Consider the following 7,500-nt stretch of genomic DNA (forward strand, 5'->3'; position numbering starts at 1 on the left):
ATTTCGGCCAAGTCCGCGGAGCTCGGGTGAGAAGGGCATTCGTCGGAAAAATCGCGGAGCCCAAAAACCGGGTCTGAGATCAGTTCAATCCAGAGGGAAGGTTGCCCAAGTCCGCGGAGCTCGGGTGAGAAGGGCATTCGTCGGAAAAATCGCGGAGCCCGAAAACCGGGTCTGAGATCAGTTCAATCCAGAGGGAAGGTTGCCCAAGTCCGCGGAGCTCGGGTGAGAAGGGCATTCGTCGGAAAAATTGCGGAGCCCGAAAACCGGGTCTGAGATCAGTTCAATCCAGAGGGAAGGTTGCCCAAGTCCGCGGAGCTCGGGTGAGAAGGGCATTCGTCGGAAAAATCGCGGAGCCCGAAAACCGGGTCTGAGATCAGTTCAATCCAGAGGGAAGGTTGCCCAAGTCCGCGGAGCTCGGGTGAGAAGGGCATTCGTCGGAAAAATCGCGGAGCCCGAAAACCGGGTCTGAGATCAGTTCAATCCAGAGGGAAGGTTGCCCAAGTCCGCGGAGCTCGGGTGAGAAGGGCATTCGTCGGAAAAATCGCGGAGCCCGAAAACCGGGTCTGATATTTCCTTCCTTGCCCATCGCAGCGCCCCCTGGTGGGCTGAATCCGGTACTACGATTTGTGGAAGTCTTGCCGATGAGTGGAGACTGGCACCTCTCGGTCCGGGACAGGCTTCCAGGAGCCTGGGGAAAATCGGAGCATGTGGCGCAAAAGTGTCGCGCGCGCCGCCCGACACGTGACTCTAGTAAGAACCACCTCTCCGGATGTGTAATAGGAAGCACGTGCCGGGGCCTGGGCCCTCGATTCCCAGAACCCTGTATTCACGGTGGGCGTGGTCAGACAGAAAGCGCGGGCTTGGTACGGTGTGTGCGCCACAAACTCCGGAAGTGCTGGGTCTGCTGGTCGCAGTGAGGCAATGTACGGAACCGACGGCAGTGACGAAGACTATCTCCCCGACTCGTCAGAGTTAAGCAGCTCGGATGATAGTGGAGGGGAGGAGACGTCTTTTCACGGCAGGAAGGTTCTGGAAGTGTCCGGGGCTTGCTCCGCGGAGGCCGAACCAAGTCTCCATCCGGCCCGCGCAGTGTCGGTCCAGGTACTTACCCGAAAAGCAGATGGTTCGATTGCATGTAACAAGAAAAATTTCTGCCTGTGGTGCGAGAGGCCATTCTCAAAAATTGCGAGACATGTTCAAGCTGTCCACCACAATGAGCATGAGGTTGCAAGGGCACTCAGCTTTCCGAAGCGCTCCAGGGAAAGGACAGTGCAGCTAGACCTGATTCGCACCCGGGGAAACTTTGCCCATAATGTCGGGGTTCTCCGCGAGGGCAGCGGAGTCCTCCTACCGTGCAAGCAGCCGAAAGAAGCAACGGCTCCCCAAGATTTCATGCACTGTGTAAAATGTAAAGGGCTATTCTCCAGGAAGCACCTGTGGCGCCATGTGAAGAGGTGCCCGCTCCGCAAAAGTGTCAGCCCCAAACCTGGAAGAACCAGGGTGCAGGGTCTCTTCACTTACGCCACACCGCTCCCGAAAGATGTTGGCACTGGCCTCTGGAAGTTGCTGAGCGGAATGAATTATGATGATGTGGTACCGGTAATCAAAGGGGACCGCTGGATTATGCAGTTCGGTCAGCACCTCTATAACCGTCTGGGGTCTGATGTCAGCAAGCATGATTACATCCGTCAGAAGCTCAGAGAGGTGGGGCGGCTTCTGCTGAAGGCGATGAAGGTCACACCGTTGCGGTGTATGGAAGATTTCATTTGCCCACAGAATTTCCTGCAAGTGGTGCATGCTGTGAGGAGCCTGGCCGGTTACGATGACCGCACCAATACATATAAAATACCCTCGTTGGCTCTGAAGGTGGGACACAGCTTGCAGAAGATTTCAGCTATGGTGGAGTGTCAGGCACTGATGGAGGGCAGTGCCCTGACAGAGGAGCGTGCCCGAAACTTTCGGAAAATTTATGAGGCGAGGTGGAGCGAGCTAATCTCCACTGCTGCCCTGAAGACACTTCGAGAGATAAAATGGAATGCACCGCTGCTTCTGCCCTTCACTGATGATGTTAAGCGCTTGAACCTGTACCTCCTTGACCGTCAGCGAGAGTACATCGATGAGTTGTCCGCCCACCCTTCCAAACAGCAGTGGTCCATGTTGGCCAAAGTTACCCTCACGCAGCTGATTCTCTTCAACCGCAGGAGAGAAGGTGAGGTTTCCAAGATGCTGCTCTCCTCCTTCGATTTACGGCACACAGCCGATTTGCAGGGTGATGTGGCCCAGGCCCTGTCAGAGCTGGAGAAGGCACTCTGTCGTCACTTCTCCCGTATTGAGATTCCTGGGAAAAGAGGCAGGAAAGTCCCTGTCCTGCTATCCCCAAGCATGCAGAAAGCGATGGAGCTCCTCATAGAGAAGCGGACAGAATGTGGTGTGACCCCACACAATATCTACATGTTTGCTAGGCCAACAGCCATGTCCCATTATAGGGGATCCGACTGCATACGTCTCTACGCCCGGGAGTGTGGGGCCAAGCACCCCGAAGCATTATCTTCCACCCGCCTACGGAAGCATGTGGCTACACTTTCCAGAGTCCTCAACCTGAGCGATACAGAGATGGATCAGCTTGCTGATTTCCTTGGACATGATATTCGGGTGCACCGGCATTATTACCGCCTCCCGGAGGGTACCCTTCAACTGGCCAAGTTGAGCAAGCTGTTTCTGGCTCTCGAGCAAGGGAGAATGGCTGAATTCCGGGGCCACAATCTGGAAGAGATCTCCATTGATCCAAACGGTAGGTATCACTTGACAGTGTGGCTCCAGGGACTGACTGTCTAAGTGGGCTGGTGTGATCGGTTTCCCTGTCCTTCTCTATCCACAGAGCCGATCCAGGTGGTGAGCGATGACTCTGGGGATGAGCCAGAGAGTCAGGATACTGAGGTTCCCATGGGGCACATGGGAAAAGAAGCTGGCAGCGTGGTGTCGGCGGTGGATGGAGGTGCAGCTAAAGGTGGGTGTGACTGTCCATTCCATTTGAGATGCGTCCATGACTGGTGGTGGCGTTGCGTGGTGACTGACCTTTCTTCTCCCGCACAGGTGACAGAAGGGGTACCAAGCGCAATCCGTGGACCCCAGCAGAAGTGAAAGCTGTTGAACGTCACATGATTCGGTTCATTCGCTCATTCAAGGTGCCGGGCAAGAATGACTGTGATGCGTGCCTAAGGGCAGAACGACAAGCGCTGAAGGCTCGGAACTGGCTCTCGGTTAAGTTTTACATTAAGAACCGAATTACTGCTGAAATGAGAAAGAACCTTTCCTGAATAAAATGTATCTGCTGCTGAATACACGTTTCCTCTATCTCTAATTAAACCCGAAAATAAATCAGTTATGTGGGGTGTCCTCATTAGGCCGGTATTCCTGAATAGGTCCCCATGAGGAAGGTTCCAGACATATGTCCCGATGAGGATAGAAAAACAAGTATGTGTGGGTGTGCGTGTGTCCTGTGCACTTGTTTATATATCCTAACGGGGACAAGGGCCAGACAGCACACCAACACTGGCGGGACCTCCGACATGGTGGGGACCTAAAATGAGGTCCCCATGAGTCTGACCCTGGGAGGTGATGGGGGAGTCATGTCTCAACTACCCAGCATACAATTCTCGCAAGTCCCAGAGAATCACGTTTACCAGACTGGAATGGGTTTCGGTGTGTATGCAATGCAGAGTGTGTTTAAAGCAAACACTTCCCCAGCAGCGCTGTGGAGCATTCCCCGAATAATCTCCGGTGCTGCGGTGCCACCGGGGGGGGGGGGGGGTTAGGGCGGCCTGCTCGCTCCGCTCCGGTCGGGGGACTTGGCCCGGGGCGGGGGACAGGCGAGGCCCTAACCCTCGCCCTCCCTCGCTCGCTCGCCAGCCAGCCAAGTCCCGGCCGGGGACTTGGCCGGAGGCGCCCCGTCCGCCCGGCGCGTCAGCGCCTCCGAGCGCGGCGGAGCGCGGAAGGGGGGTCCTTCCCTGGTCCGCCCGGGGGCCGACGTGGACTCCCTGGCCGGGCTTAATAGTCGGGGGCGGGTCCACCGGGAGGGGAGGAGGGGCCTCGGGCCGTCTGGACGGGAGCGAGTCCGGGCCTCGCCTCCTGCCCGTCCCCGGCCGGGTCAACCCCCGGTCCGTGCGGCGGCTCCACGGCCTGGGCTTCCCGTCCAGCGGAGGACACCCCTACTCTCGCCTGATCTTCACCCGGCGAGAGCCCGGGCCGCGGAAGCCGGAGAGAGCCCGGGCCGCGGAAGCCGGAGGGAGCCCGGGCTGCGGAGGCCGGCTGGAGCCCGGGTTGCGGAAGCCGGCGAGATCCCTGGCTGTTCTTCTCTTCCATCCATCCGTCCGTTATTTCATTTGCTGTCTGTATGTACGGAGCCTGTGCCGCGGATGCCGGAGGGAGCCCGGGCCGCGGAAGCCGGAGGGAGCCCGGGCCGCGGAAGCCGGAGAGAGCCCGGGCCGCGGAAGCCGGAGGGAGCCCGGGCTGCGGAAGCCGGCTGGAGCCCGGGTTGCGGAAGCCGGCGAGAGCCCGGGCTGCGGAAGCCGGCGAGATCCCTGGCTGTTCTTCTCTTCCATCCATCCGTCCGTTATTTCATTTGCTGTCTGTATGTACGGAGCCCGGGCCGCGGAAGCCGGAGGGAGCCCGGGCTGCGGAAGCCGGCGAGAGCCCGGGCTGTTCTTTTTTTTTTTTTCATTTATTTCCCCCCACCAGGGTGCGCCGACGAGGGGAGACGCCTCCCCGCCGCCGCCGTACCGGACACATCGCAAATTCACAACGGTGGATTATTATTATTATTATTATTTTTTTTTTTTTACGCGGCCAGCAGGGGGCGCCGCGCGCGCGGACTGGCGCTCGTGAACACTGCATTTAAATCGGTGGTGTGTTTTTGTCTTTTGCCTGGTTTTTTTTAATCTCAATCGTGTATTACCTCGGCTGGCCAGCGGGGGGCGCCGCGGCGGGGACACGGGCGGACCGGGTACATTTCATCTGTTTGGGGCGAGTGCTTTTTTGAAATTTTTTTATCTTTTAGTCTCGTTCCGTTCTTCCCTTCAACTGGCCTGCGGGGGGCGCCGTGCGCGCGGACCGGCGTCCACCCCTGGCCGCTCCGGGACTTTGCATTCAAATGGGTGGGGTGTTTTTCATTTTTTGCCCTTTTTTTTCACTTCCCCCCTCTCAATCGTGTATTACCTCGGCTGGCCAGCGGGGGGCGCCGCGGCGGGGACACGGGGGAGGGTTCATCCGGGCGGACCGGGTACCTTTCGTCTGTTTGGGGCGAGTGCTTTTTTGAAATTTCTTTCATTTTATTTTTGTCATCCCTTCGACCGGCCAGCGGGGGGCGCCGCGCGCGCGGACCGTCGGGGCCCGGGGCCCTGCGTCCCACTTACTTTCGCCCGACGGGAATCGTTTCTTTTGTTTTTATCCGAGAGGACACACGGAATCTGCACCCCCCGCAGTGGCGTCAGGCGGCCACCGGGGGGCGCCGCGGCGGGGATCGGGGGGTCGCCCGGGAGCCGCCTGCCCGTCCGCTGGGCCAAGGGGGCCGGGGCGGGTCACGCGCCGCCGTTCCCCCCCGATCGTCTCGCTCCGAGCCGCCTCTGGCCACCGGGGGGCGCCGTCGGGTGGCGCGGGGGCGCCCCCGCCGCCCGCCGCCTCCCCCCGCACGCGTCGGGCCTCCCCCCGGGCCCCCGCGGGCCGGGGGACGCGGCCGGCGAGCGTCGGACTCCAGCGCGGAAGTGTCGCGGATGAGTGCGGACCGGGGCGCCCGCGGCCCAGCGGCACTTCCAGGGGCTCGGGGAGGAGATGGTTGAAGCCTGGGTGAAGCGCGCCCTCGGCCGTCCGTGTCGCTACCCGCCGGAGAACACCTCCGCCGGATCAGTAGGTACCAACGAGGCGAGCGAGAGAGCCGGGACTCTGTCCGGGGCCGAAAAGCCTGTTTCCCTGGAGCTTTTGCGAAAGGACCCGTGACAGAAGATGCGCGGAGCTCAGAGATCAGCATGGGCAGGGCCTTCTTGCATCCGATTTTGCCCAGGCAGGGCTCCAGGAACCGGGTTACAAAAAGCAAAAAGCCCTGGAGCTCAAACGAAAGGTTTAGTGACAAGATAGCCGTGGAGCTCCGATAACAGCATGGCAGGACCAGGATGGGGCCTATAAAGGGTCCACGGCGGGCATCCGTTGGAGCCCGACGTACGGGCCGGGCACGTCTCCTTCTCCCCCGGAGGCAGCGCCCCCCAGTGGGCCAAATCGGGTACTGCAATTTGTGGAAGTTTCGCAGATGAGTGCGGACCGGGGCGCCCGCGGCCCAGCTGCACTTCCAGGGGCTCGGGGAGGAGATGGTTGAAGCCTGGGTGAAGCGCGCCCTCGGCCGTCCGTGTCGCTACCCGCCGGAGAACACCTCCGCCGGATCAGTAGGTACCAACGAGGCGAGCGAGAGAGCCGGGACTCTGTCCGGGGCCGAAAAGCCTGTTTCCCTGGAGCTTTTGCGAAAGGACCCGTGACAGAAGATGCGCGGAGCTCAGAGATCAGCATGGGCAGGGCCTTCTTGCATCCGATTTTGCCCAGGCAGGGCTCCAGGAACCGGGTTACAAAAAGCAAAAAGCCCTGGAGCTCAAACGAAAGGTTTAGTGACAAGATAGCCGTGGAGCTCCGATAACAGCATGGCAGGACCAGGATGGGGCCTATAAAGGGTCCACGGCGGGCATCCGTTGGAGCCCGACGTACGGGCCGGGCACGTCTCCTTCTCCCCCGGAGGCAGCGCCCCCCAGCGGGCCAAATCGGGTACTGCAATTTGTGGAAGTTTCGCAGATGAGTGCGGACCGGGGCGCCCGCGGCCCAGCTGCACTTCCAGGGGCTCGGGGAGGAGATGGTTGAAGCCTGGGTGAAGCGCGCCCTCGGCCGTCCGTGTCGCTACCCGCCGGAGAACACCTCCGCCGGATCAGTAGGTACCAACGAGGCGAGCGAGAGAGCCGGGACTCTGTCCGGGGCCTAAAAGCCCGTTTCCCTGGAGCTCCTGCGAAAGGACCCGTGGCAGAGTAGGCACGGAGCTCGGAGAGCAGCAGGGCCGGAGCTCGGAGAGCAGCAGGGCCAGGGCTCCCTCCCTTCCATAGGCTGCCCAGGCAGGGCTCCAGGAGCCCGGTACCAGCTCTCCCCGTCCAACAGCCTCCTCTCTGGAAGCGGAGAGCGGACGCAGTCGGGCTCCCGGACCGGGGCCCTGGGAGAGGGTTTGGGAGAGCCCTGCCGGGAGCCACCGGGACGGGCCCGTGCGGACGGGTGCGCGGCGCCCCCCGGTGGTCGAAGGCGGAACCGCGGAGGTCTCTCTATCTCTCTCTCTCTCTCTTTCTCTCTCTCTCCGGGACTCCCGGCCTCCCGTTCCCCCGACTCCCCCTTCCGAGGCCGAGACGGGGCAGCGCCGGGCGTCCGGCGGAGCCCGGCGCCAGGCCCGGCCCGTCCCCCTCTTCCCCCGGCGGCAGCGCCCCC

At 61.1% G+C, this 7,500-nt stretch overlaps 1 long non-coding RNA gene across 1 annotated transcript; it reads left to right on the plus strand.

Annotated features, from left to right (window-relative positions):
* The first annotated feature begins 2,879 nt into the window (after positions 1–2,879).
* Positions 2,880–3,339, plus strand: LOC135011513 (uncharacterized). The gene is made up of 2 exons (XR_010210593.1): positions 2,880–3,007; positions 3,094–3,339. It is a non-coding gene; the product is annotated as an uncharacterized LOC135011513 (long non-coding RNA).
* The last annotated feature ends 4,161 nt before the right edge of the window (positions 3,340–7,500 follow it).

This window comes from Pseudophryne corroboree, unplaced genomic scaffold (assembly GCF_028390025.1).
Source record: "Pseudophryne corroboree isolate aPseCor3 unplaced genomic scaffold, aPseCor3.hap2 scaffold_2477, whole genome shotgun sequence".
NCBI classification, from domain to species: domain Eukaryota; kingdom Metazoa; phylum Chordata; class Amphibia; order Anura; family Myobatrachidae; genus Pseudophryne; species Pseudophryne corroboree.